Here is a 13,385-nt window from a genome sequence, read left to right as displayed (position 1 = left end):
CATAATCCACAAATGATGTGGCACATGATCACTCATGACACGACATGACATGATACTAATGACATGGACTGCATGATGACATGGAAATTTCAAGTAAATTTTGTTGCTCCTTCCTTTGTGTCTTATTGAAAAGATGGTGCATGTTCTTCTTCTTCCTCCTCCTTATGACTTGAAGATAAAGAGTCTTCAATGGGGTATTGATCTTCCATATTCTATTATAATGAAGTGTTCCTTCGTATTCTTTCCTGATGATCATCTTATCTCCTCAACTCCTTATGTGTCTTCTAGCACGGTCTTTTTCTCCATCTCCTTCATCATCATCCTATTATGACATAATAGAATACATGTTACTGCAATCCACCCATGATAAGATGACATCAATCTGATAAACCCCTAGCCTAATATTCTTCATGAAATCACTTGTTAGGGTTGGAACTAGTGACTGGTTGAGTAATTAACTCAGGGATAATTCCATATGCCAAAGTCTAGGACTAAGGCTTGAGACTGCACAATGCACATTTCAGGATGTCTAGGGACAAATGAATCTGCAGTTGAGGGACTCAAGGAATCAAGCTAGAGGCTTGAGCCTTGAGACTATGAAATGCATAGATCTAGAGGCTTGGGAAGGGGGACTATGTAGTTGAGGGGCTCAAAGGCTCAAGATGGAGGCTTGATGCTTGAGATTGTGCATTGTGTAGTTCTGAAGGCTTGGATTGAGTGACTGCGTAGTTGAGGAACCCAAGAGGTCAAGCTTGAGGCTTGAAGTTACCCAATGCATATTTCAGATAGGAGAATACGCCAAGGAGATTGTGTAGTTGAGGGGTTCAAGGCCTCAAGCTTGAGGCTTGAAGTTTCCCAATGTGAAATTCTGGAGGGAGAGAGGCAAAGCAATTGTGTAGTTTCAAATTTCAAGAGATCAAGGCTGAGGCTTGAAGCTTAAGACTGCACAATGCACAAAGAAGGTTGGCTAGAGGCAAGGATTACATAGTTCTGGAGCTTAGGGGCTGGACTTGAGCACTAATATTGCGAGTGTGAATTTCTAGGAGAGAAGAATGTGCACTTTTCAGTTCCAAGAGGCAAGGCTACTGCTTGAGGACTGAGATTGCGCAGTGCGTAATCTGGGAGGGTTAAATGAGACTAAGATGCCCATTCGAAGAGTTTTCCTAGTTTTGACTAACTGTGGGATTAGCGAGATGAAGTTCAATAAGAATAAGACTTAAGCATGAACACACACTTATATCACTTGACGAAAAACATAGGACACTAAGAACACATGAAAAACATACTTTCCTCAATGTGACAACATTGCAATAACTCACTCCAAGTGTGACACTAAAGATACACTTTGGAACGACAATGACGACACTTGTGCGAAAATGCTTGAAACTTTGGAAATGAGTATAATACATGTTCACATGATGATAAAAAATAATTATCACAAATATTACCCCTTGAAAAACACTAGAACTAGATTTTATACAATGTGTGACACTTAACATGCTAAAATATGACATTTTCTATATGACCAGGAAAAGTGTGAACGACACTTGCAATATACAGACGACGGTGAAAGCGAGACATGCTAGAGTGAAGATAACATGAAAGAAGTACTAATTAAAGAAAAAGAAAACAAAAGAGAGTTGAAAACATGAAAATGAAACTTGTGAGAGCGAAGGTGCGTAAAAGCGAAAATTTAAAAAACTCATGGAAATAGAAGTACAAATGCAGCCAAAAGTGAGGGACTGTCAATGACAGTGCACACTTACTTTCAACATGGATTGAAAATTGCGCAGGCACTACCTTTATGGACTATGACATGCTTTTTCAAGCTTTTGTAAAATAATGTGTTCATGAACTTGTTATGAACTAAGCATGTGTGAGAAAGTGACATCAACCGATCAAGAAGTGACCACGGGAAAACCGATCACAAATCCACAGTAGGCTCCAAAATTCAAGTATAGGTAAAATTTTGGAGGGTGTTTTTTGTAGCGACAGAACCATGCGACACACTAATAGAACTATAGCTTCTCTACCTTAGTCAATTATTTTGTGTAGGGTCTATTTCTTCATGGAGTATTGATTCATCATTCAAGTTACCATGGGTTCCCCACTTCCCCAAAGCATAAACATAGTCCCCTTCATTCCTTTAGTTGGTTAAACCCAAACACAAGATCAATGATCACACAATGTTTTGAATCAAGAGAGGGTAATGAAGTTAGAGAGCTTTAGATTTTCAGAGTATAGTTTTTCATCTCTAGTGTCATTCCACTGTCAGCAGGCCTGGACAGTACCCTGACAAAATCACTTGCTTCACCTATCTATGCATGAAGCCTTTCTCTTCTTTCACATTTATTCCTTTTATATAGGATTTTGCATCGACACTTATTTATTTCATGAGTAGAAGAGGGATTCCGACTTATTGACAGAAAAAGAGGTTGTTCCTTCATAGAAGCATATATAAGGCCTCTGATATTGCTTTTCTCATTTATATTTTCCCCTTGTCCTTCTCCACTTGATTGGATTATCCTAAAAACACTAAAACATAAATACCCGAGTGTAGGCATGAGGCTTCCAGAATAGACATGGAGATCATGGTTCGACATAAGGATTTCCTTACGCAAGGATCGTATTTTTTGTCAAAACATTATCAACCAAAAGGTGTAACCAAAACAAGGAAGAAGAACAGAGAGTTAGCCAAATGTTGCAGTGTCGCAAAGTCATTTTGTATTTTTCCACATTGTCTTTTAAGCCCAAATAGGACACCCATCATGAAAATTATTTATTAAACAAAACATAAAAGATAAAAACAAAAATGAAACAATACTAGGAGGACAAAAATAAAATCAGGCTAACGTAAAAGAGGATGCAAGACAAAAGTTAGGAAACACAAAAGAAACTACAAAAAACTAGTGCAAGATGACTATGGAAAGAAAACTAACATGCAATTAAACCAACTCCCAACCTAAAAAGTTAGAAGGTTTGGGTCACATATAATGAAACTTCCAATGTAGCCACCATCGTTGTTCCTGAACAATAATCACAAAGATATGATCGATTAAAACTAAGATAAACCAATGTGCAATAGAAAATATAAGAGCTTGAATATTCTGCACAACAAATTGAAGGTCTTTCCTATCAATAGTAAGTTATGTCATAGCCGCTAATTCTAAATATTTTACACTCTTACCTTTTTTCTGAAAACCATAAGAATACAAACCTTGGGGGCTTCTTGCAAATGTATCTTCATCTGCACTGCACTCCTTAGCACACATGAGAAAAGGCAAAAACCTGTTATTTGTGATGGAGTTTCCAAGTAAGTTTTCTCCAAACATTCAATGATTAGATTGTGAAATTAAAAAAAGAACTCTTGAAAACCATGAGAAATATCAAACAATGGATTTTCAATTAAAAGTGTGGGATTGAGATAAGAATATTGTGAGGGAAAATATATCTGGTCATATTTGTTAGACATGCCAACAGAGTGTGGACCTGGCATAATCATCAGCGAAGGCTGAAGTGTCTCAACTACTTGACAAATATCCAAATAGAGATATAAACCATAAATATTAATCAATGTGAAGCAAATGTCATCAAATATACTGGTGGGAAAATGATAAAACAAATGAGAGTTAATATTATGATAAGATGGACCATTTGTGGCATGATATTCTCAGTTGGAAGATAACAAAGATAGACCAATCTGAACATATTTATGAATGTGTTGAACAAATGAATCATCTTCCTCACCATGATAAGAATTTGATTCACACAATAACTCATACATTGATTAACACTCAAGAGGATTTTAGGTGCGATGAAGAATAAGATTTGTACAATGGCCATATATGGAAACCAAGAAATCTAGAAAAGGACCAACTGTGCAACAAGACCAAAAATATGAATAAGAGGATTATGAAAATATTATAACTTCAGGATTTGCAGGCGGTGGACCAATTGACTTGGGATCAGACTAAGGTAAAGAAATAAAGATTGCAGCTCTTGAGATTGTAGCAGATAGAACCATAAACTTGGGTTCCGATTCAGGTGATGAAACAAATATTTCAGCAGATGTTGTGCCAAAAATGAAAAGGGCACCAAATGTGGCATGGCTCCAAGAAATCAAAGAAATCAACCAAAGAATTTAGGTAGAGAATGTTGAACTAAGGAGACTCCTACAAGAAGAAGAGAAGGATAAACAAAGTTTGCAACATCAGTTACAAGCCAAGGAGAAGGCCTTGGAGAAGTTGCGGCATCACAAGCCTGAGGTAAAAAGTGATTCATCAATACCATGTACTTTTTATGATGATGATTTCGTTGCTTTTAAGAAACATACTACAGGAATTGGATCGAAATTGTTGAATAAAATGGGGTATCAAGGAAAGGGACTTGACATTAATAGCCAAGGCATTTTGAATCCCATCAAAGTGGAGGAATTCCCTCATTATGCAGGACTTGGATATGCCAGAAAGGAAGTTGGGGAATGCTTCAAGATAGCCAGTGACCAAACAATGATATATGATGAAAGAACATCATCACATTTCAGTGATAATGAGGACTCCATGGGCACTCATTAGAGGCGCACCGGGAGAAAGCGTTCCAAGATGATCCATAAAGTTTGGAGGAGAAATAATCATTGTAGTTATTGCAATGAGGATGGACACCAGAAAGACGCATTTTGGACTCTCCAAGCCCAGAAAACACCTATGAAGAAATTAACTAGTGAAGATGTTCAACAAGTGAATTTTCCACAGGGATATGACCCATTCACTTTTTTGAGTAAGAGATGGTTTTAATAGATATAGTAGCTTATCATGGCCACAATTTGTAAATCATTCATTGTGACATAAATGTACAAGTGATGATGTGTTTTCCATCGCTTATTAAAGAAATGATGATATTTTGGCCTTTTGATTAGTAGCTATGGTATTGGTTTCTATTATGTAAAACTTGACCAAAGAATGTGTTTTATCAACTCTTGGCGAGTATGGGGTTGTTTGAGTTATGTGTGGTTTTATGTGATTTCAAAGAATGTACCATATTTGCATGAAATGAATATGTTGAAAGTGTGGCTTGATGAGGATGCAGGCAGTTTGCAGGATGTGTTCATTCTTTTGGAGGACTAAAAGCTCCTTTGCGGGGAGGAATGATCTAGGAGGATCCATAAATAGAAGTGGCCTTGAAAATATATAAAAACAAAGTCATCAGATGTAAGTGAAACTAATACTATATCATAGTTATCGGTGCCCTGATTCCAACAATGTAAACGAAACTCAAATCCGAGTTTGTATGCTCAAGTTATAGTAGGTCAAAGTTCGGGTCAAACTTGGCCAAGTGGCAGAATAACGAGGCAACAAATTGGAAGAATATCAACGCATAGAAACCAACCACTGAAACGGGATAATTTTTCACCTACTTAATTTTCCCAATATCCCTTATTTTCCAACATACGTTTTTTAACTATATTGCTAAAAAAAATTAAAATTAAAATATATACGTTTGGGGGGCAGGTTGCCACCCTCGCCATCCCAGCAAAATGTATTCAAATGTGGCACAGTCAAACACACTGTGGAGTTTATACATATATATGTCACGTTCAAAAGAAAATGTGGGCGGGCCACCCCCGACGAACTCGCCCCATGAATCACCGTAAGCCACATATCTGGGATCTGGCGGGTTTGAACCCGCCCGACCCATGTGGGTCAACCCCATGTGGGCAAGCCCCCAATGGGTGGACCCAATTATAAAATAATTCCAAAACATTACAACGTATCTGCCAACAAAAATGACTATTATATGATGCAATGAGATTCGAACGAGGAACCACCCTTGTGATATGCGCCACTGCCACCAACGGGCCGATGGCCCACGTTGGTGGCTCCATCTGCCTCACAACATTTAAACCACTCAAATGAATTCAAATGAGAGACTAATGGTGGAGGAGCGGAGTGGAACCTTGAGCAGCCAGAAGGGTCAGAACCCTAAGCTAGGGAATCTCTTGGATGGTGAAACGATTTTCTTGAGGACCAGAGGTGACAATGTCAAAATTCGACAAGTTTATAGTAGATTTTGCATGTTTTCACATCAGGAGTCCAACTTCGTTATCCTTTTCTCTAGTTGAGCTCTCCATTTTTAGGGCATCATCCGAATTGGAGGTATAAGGGCCATTTTTGTAAAGATGCTTGTAACTAGTTTTCTTTTATGCCACTTAATGAAAGAAGGCTTCTTCACTTTGAGAAGGGCCCAGAGACATAGACCACATTGGGTGAACTCTGTAACCAAATCGTTTATGTGCCTGTGATCTTATGATTTCTGCTTCTTTTTCATATGTTAAGTTACTTGGATAATATTCTCTTTTATATGCAATTATAAATGCATCCTTAAAGTTAAAATATCTGGATCAAAAGGGTAGCAAGGTGTTTGGTCAATTTAGTGTGTCCTAAATTGCCACATAAATTATCAATCCGGGAGTCGTAAACTCATGAAGTGCAATGCACTATATGTGCAAGACAGCCTCTTTCTTATATTTTTGTCATTTTTCAATTTTTATTTTCTTTTGGGGGTTTCTATCTTTGTTTATCTCCTAATGTGAATGGAAATTCTATTCCTGAGTCTTTAGAAGGCAAGCATGGATATGGATTTTAGGCAATTATGTCCTCTATAATGGTTTCCAGCACTTAACACTTCAAAAGACCTTAGGATATACTAGTGATGACAGTAAGACTTGAACAAGAATGGTAAATGTGCTGCTATTTGAAACAAGTAAATAATGAACTACTGATCATGAAACTATTGTCTCTGTTGCTGTCTAAATACATAAAAATGATTTAAGATACTGCGCTCAAAGAAATCAAAAATTGCAAAGAAAGTAAAACTAGAATCAAATTACATCATTCATAGTCCGATCTCTCGCTAGTTAGTCTAGCTATGGCATTTGGAGATAATCATCAATAACATGAGCAATCTGATATCTAATTGCAGAAAAGTAAGACTAAAATCAAATCACAACATTCATAATCCGATCCCTCGCTAGTTAGTCTAGCTATGGCTTTCAGAGGTAATCGTCAATGACATGAGCAATCTGATATCTAATTGCAGAAAAGTAAATTTAAAATCAAACCACAACACTCATAATCCGATTCCTCGCCAGTTAGTCTAGCTATGGCTTTCGGAGGTAATCGTCAATGACATGAGCAATCTAATATCTAATTGCAAAAAAGTAAAACTAAAATCAAATCACAATATTCATAATCCGATCCCTCGCCAGTTAGTCTAGCTATGGCTTTCAGAGGTAATCGTCAATGACATGAGCAAGTTGATTTCTAAACTAACTAACAAAGCAAATGAAAAAGACTGAAATCAACAAAACGGAACTGGAATTAAAAAAAACAAGAAAGGAAAAGTCAACAGAGAATTAATCCCATGTCATTAGTCATTGCGAAAATTATATGCAGATGCCCAGGCTGCCTACTCTATCCTGAAACATACATACACTAATCGGTGTTACCACCAATATACAAAGCTTGTAAAATCATAAACAAGAAGGAAATGTTAGAAATATATATAGGTGAATAACTATAAAACATGTGCAGTGAAAATAAGGAAACGATATATAAAGACTGTACAACAACAATGAAAACGAAACCTCAGCATACAGGGGCCCTCTGCACAGCCTCGATCAACAGGCTATCAATCCAAAATTACGTTCAAGCAATCATGTAGAAGTAGAGTCTTCTTGTATATTTCAAAACACAGTTACAACAATAAGACTAGTGTCACAGCACAGTGAACTTGAAAAACAAAATTACATTCCAAAAAGACTAACTCTATGTGTTATAGAAACGCGTTATTTATAACAAAGGTTACATAACTGTTTTGCTGTGAAACTACATCAACAGGAGACACGTAAAAGACAACGTCCATGGATTTAGCATAATGGTTGCCGAGACTATTAAATCTATCAACTGTGGCTATTGGATTTGCATCACGGGGTAGCCTACAGGTGGCAACATGACCCTAGAGATTTAGGAACGGCCACAAATCCTTCAGAATCCTTCACGTGTTTGAAAACAGATTCTTGCTGCCATAGGACTCTTATGTTGGACCACTGTTTGACCACCATTGACCACAACTTCCCTTGATGAATCCGACTGAACCAATAGGACCTGATCCATGTCCAGGTCATTTCTAACTTGCCCATGTGGCTTGTTTTTTCTGATGACACCTACAACCTAGAGTTTAACAAAAACAGTTGTGGAAAGTTGAATTAGCTGCGGAAATTGACTGGATTCGGCAGCTAATGAGCAAAATCCAGTTCAAACAGCAAACACAAAAACATAGTTAGAAAACCATTTCAATGCTCTTTTATAATCAATATGCAATGATTTTGATAGCTTATGAGGTCCAGGTGAGTGGAAAAAGTCTGGGAAAATGTGTAGGAGATGTGTAATTTCAATGCTCTACAACCCCCACTGTGAAGGTGTTGCATGTCCCCATGCAACCAAAACTTTGACCACCCTCCCTTCAGTTCATGTGTTCTGAGACCTCTGCTAGCACATCCAACCTTCTTTTCTTCTTTCTTGGGACTGTTATCATCCTAGGCTTCCTCATCAAGCATCTAAATTTGAGGTTGATAAGAACTCTACTCAACCTTCTGCTCTTTTTCTTCAATTTCATGTTCTTCTTCTGCCACAACCCAAGATGCAACATTGTGTTGTCATGAATGATCTTATCCAATCTGCTTTGTTCCTTCAATTTTTCATTTTCATTTTTAATGTGTCTATTTAAGACCTCCAGCTCAAAAACTTCTTGTTTCAGTGATTGGATTTGAGCTTCCTGTGCTGTATTAGGCTGTGTAGAAGAAGTGCCTGGATCTGTGGCTGTTTTCTCCAAGGACTCTATGTAGTCATACATTTCTTGCTGGTTCAAGTCTATCTCCAGTGTAGTCTTTCTTGTGCTGACTCCAAAATCTTGATGAGAAGGACTGATCTCAAAGTCTGGTCGAGAAGGACTCATGTCAAAATCTAGCTGAGAAATAGGAGTATGGTGGGGACCACAGCCAGGAGGAATTGCTGAAGAATTTTCCGGTGTTTCCCCTCCCAAGTCGATAAAGTGGGGCCCTTTGGTTTGTATTGTTCTCAATTTCCCTTTAAGCCTAGTGCTCCTTCAATTTTGTGGGCTGGTGTCCTTTTTCTCCACACTTTGTTTTTCTTTTCCTTTCTTCTTGGCTGCAGCTGATTGTCCCTGAAGATGAACTAGTCTTTTAGACAATACTTGGTCGTCCTCTTCTGAGGAAGGTTCTGGGGTTTGATGGACAACCTCAATATTTCTTTTCCCTTTTTTATTTTCTTGCTATTTTACCCTCGGTCTTTTCGTTCCTACTTTCAGACAGTTTTTCTTCCCTACTAGTTTGTTCAACTATGTTAGTAGGAGTGTCCTGAATTCTATCACCTGTTTTCTTTCTTCTACTTCTCCTTGATGTGCTTCTTTAAAGGGTTTCTTGTGGATCTTTAAAGAAATTTCTAACTGAAAACTGCTCCCAGGTGTCCTTCTTTTCCTTTAATTGTCTTTCAATCAAGATTTTCACAAGGCCGTGGTGATACAAGTGGGGTTCTACGTCCCCCAAATTCTTTTGGATGGTGGTGTACATTTTCTTCAGGCTATTTAGCAAGAAGTAGGGCAAATTAAGAGTTTGGTTTTCTAGAAAATTCATCAACAACTGGGTGTGGTACATGTACATTGACCCGAATCGTCCCTCACAGGTAATGAATTTCTGGATTATTAATAGTAAACTAGCCCATTCTTCTTGCAAAGCAGAGCCAGGGATTCCTCTATTAAAGATGGTTACATCCATACCTGGATTTCGTAAGATAACCCTCCATTCTCTCTCATCAAAGCTCTTATTTCTGAATCACCATTCTCCCTCCTGTAGGAGTTCGGTTGCAGCTACTATGGATGCCTCTGTGACTGTGAATTTAAGGTCTCCAACCTCCGCTTCTACGCCGTCAAAGGACCTCGCAAAAGTCTTCGTAACTTCCTTGTTATAGCCTCTGAATTTCTGAATAAATTGTAACCACCGGGCCTTCCTTAGCATGCTTTTCACTTGCAGATACCCTTCCATAAATTTGGGCCCTTCCAATTCTGCTCTCAACAAAGGACCCATTCTTTCCTCCTGTCTTAAACACATATGCATGGGTATTGGATGAACGGAGGTGAGACGGCTGGGTTAGCGGAAAATGGATAGGATTTATGGAGAAAAACCAATGACTGTACATGGAAAACAGAGAACAGGTAGCGGGAGTGAGTTCATGGAGCGGAGTAGAGGCTTATGTGAACAGGGTAGGAATGCAAACGTGACTTCAATAGAATAGTAGGAGAGTAAAGTGAGCCCGGCAGAGTTTTAAACTGGATGTCTACAAAGTAGACGCAAACATGCTCAAGAAATGGCTGTGGAATTTGTGCAGTGGAGAAGAGTCGTGATCAAATCAACCATGTCCCCATAATTACAAGTGGAGTGTCAAAGTACAGCCAAACACAATTTAGATCTGGAGGCTTGATCATGAGGCCGTCTGAAACATAAATACAAGGTTTGTGGAGGAATCATAGGTCGTGGAACGGTTATGTGCTATCAATGCCAATAATTGCATATAAAGGAGCCATGGTTTCGTAATTATATAAAAATCTGCTTTGAATGCTATTTGAAATAAATCTTACTCATACCTTGGAATTTTTTGTCGCTTTTGTCATTAACCCTTGATTAGATGCTCCTTTTGATGCCTCCAAGTGCCTCATGTCTTCAAAATACATCCTTGGTCATACTTGCATTTGATTTTCATGGTCTTTTAACTAACATCTGACTGTCAGTGTTGAAACACAGAGTGATGGCTGTGGAAATTGGGTTCAGTTGCGGAAACTGACACAGTGATCATATGACTGAATGGAGATGGATAAATGAGGATTGAATGAATGAAGATGGTCATGAAAAAAAACTTTTATTGGCGGAATGAAATGAAATGAATGAAATGGAGTGGAATGAAATGAAGTGGAATGAAGTGAAGTGAGATGTCATGAAATTATGAATAAAATGAGAGGAGATTTTATTTTATTTTTTTGAAAAATATAGGGCATCGGGATTTCCTGATTTTCGCACTGTATTTTCTGTATAAGACTGCCAATCAGTGATTGGTTTTCAGGTTTATACATATCTTTTTTTTTTTTTTTGGTAGAAACAGAAAAGAACAAGGGCTAGGCTGGTGGAGAAGAAGGATTCTTCTTCACCAGCCTTATTGCAGAACTATCTTGAAAGATTTTGACAAATTCCTCTTTTGAGAGCGGCTTATGATAGATCTTTAATTTGTGGCCATTCAAAATAAGAGGAGTTTGATGTTCATCAATGGTTTTGATTCTTACTGCTCCATTGCTAAAGATTTTGTCAATCTCATATGGCCCAAGCCAATGAGTCTGAAATTTTCCTTTAAAATCTTTAAACTTGGAATCAAATAGCAATGCCCAATCTCCTTCTTGAAACTTTTTCTCCTTGATGTATTTGTCATGCCACTTAGCTTTTTGATATTGAACTAGATCAGTTCTTCGGATTGCCTCTTGTCTGATCTCATCTAGCTCATTCAACTGCTCCATTCTATGCCTTTGGGCTTCTGACAGATCCATTCCCAACTGAATTGCCATCTTGAAAGTTTTGACTTGGAACTCAATGGGGAGCAGGACTTCTTTCCCATAAACAAGTTCATAGGGAGAATGTCCTGTTGTATTTCTCCATGTAGTTCTGTAGGCCCACAAGGCTTCAGGAAGCCTCTCTGCCCAATCTATTCTGTGTAGATGAATAGTTTTGGTGATGATGGCTTCAATAACTTTGTTTGTAGACTCCACTTGACCATTTGCTTGTAGATGGTAAGGAGTATATTTTTTGTGCTTGATTTTGTATTCTTCCATCAGCTTCTCCACCAGGTTGGATGTGAATTGACTTCCCTGATCTGTCACAATTTCTCTTGGAACACCAAAGCGAGTAAAAATATCCTCATAAAGAAAACTAACAACTGAAATTTCAGTAGCAGAAAATAATGCTTTGGCTTCTACCCATTTAGTGACATAATCAGTACATACCAATATATACTTCCTTTGTTTAGATGGACGGTTAATAGGTCCAATGAAATCTAAAGCCCATTTTTCAAAGGGTTCGATGAGTACCTGTGGTTGCAATGGTATTTCATTTGAAATGGTAGGTTTCCCTACTCTTTGGCAGCTATCACACCTTTTGACATATTGTTTTGCATCTTTCAAGAGGGATGGCCAATGATATCCTAAAGAGAGGATTTTATAGGCTGTCCTTTTGTCAGCAAAGTGTCTGCCGCATGGTTCATCATGACATTCTTTAAGAATATCAAGAATTTCATCTTCCCTAACACATCTTCTGATCACAAGATTTGGCCCTGTTTTAAATAATTCATTAGAAATCCATGAATATTTTGAACTCTCCTGAATAATCTTTCTTCTTTCACCAGGAAATAAATGTGGAGGTAGTTTCCCTGTAACCAAATAGTTAGCTATATCTGCATACCAAGGGGTCTTAGTAGTTACTGCAACTAAATATTCATCAGGAAACTTATCCTCTACAGGAGAATCTTCTTTAGTATTTTGGATCATAGACAAGAAATCAGCTACTATATTTTGTTTCCCTAGTCTATCTAACACAGTAATATTGAATTCTTGTAAAAGTAGGAGCCACCTTGTAACTCTGCCATTAGTAACAGGTTTTTTCATTAGATATCTAATTGCAGAATGATCAGTATGAATAAATGTTTCGTAGCTTGTTATATAATGTCTAAACTTATTGATTGCATGAACAACAGCTAAGAACTCTTTTTCAGTTACAGTATAGTTCAACTCAGTGGGAGTTAAATTTTTACTGGTATAGTAAATGGCATAAGGAACTAAATCTTTTTGTCCCAACACAGCCCCTAGAGTTGTATCTGAAGCATCTGTAGAAATATGGAAAGGGAGTTTCCAATTTGGTCTTCTCAAGATAGGCACTTCAGAAATTCTTGTCTTCAAAGTTTCAAATGTTGATCGGAAATCAGGATCCCATCTGAATTCACAGTCTTTTGTAAGCAGTTTGAAGAGTGGAGATGCTATTTTAGTGAAGTTTTCTATAAACCTTCTATAATATCCAGTAAATCCTAGAAAACTTCTAACATCTTTTTGACAATTTGGAATAGGCAATTTGGAAATGACTTCAACTTTTGATCTATCAACTTTAATCCAATCCCCTGAAATATGATGTCCTAAAACAATACCTTCAGTAAACATCATAAAGCATTTTTCATGGCTTAATGAAAGGTTTGTGTCTTTACATCTTATAAGGACCTTTTCCA

This window comes from Pinus tabuliformis, chromosome 5_2 (assembly GCF_031772625.1).
Source record: "Pinus tabuliformis cultivar Carrire ecotype Pingquan chromosome 5_2, CPIR1, whole genome shotgun sequence".
In the NCBI taxonomy this organism is placed as follows: domain Eukaryota; kingdom Viridiplantae; phylum Streptophyta; class Pinopsida; order Pinales; family Pinaceae; genus Pinus; species Pinus tabuliformis.
The sequence above is the reverse complement of the archived record's forward strand: the minus strand, read 5'-3'. Positions refer to the sequence as shown.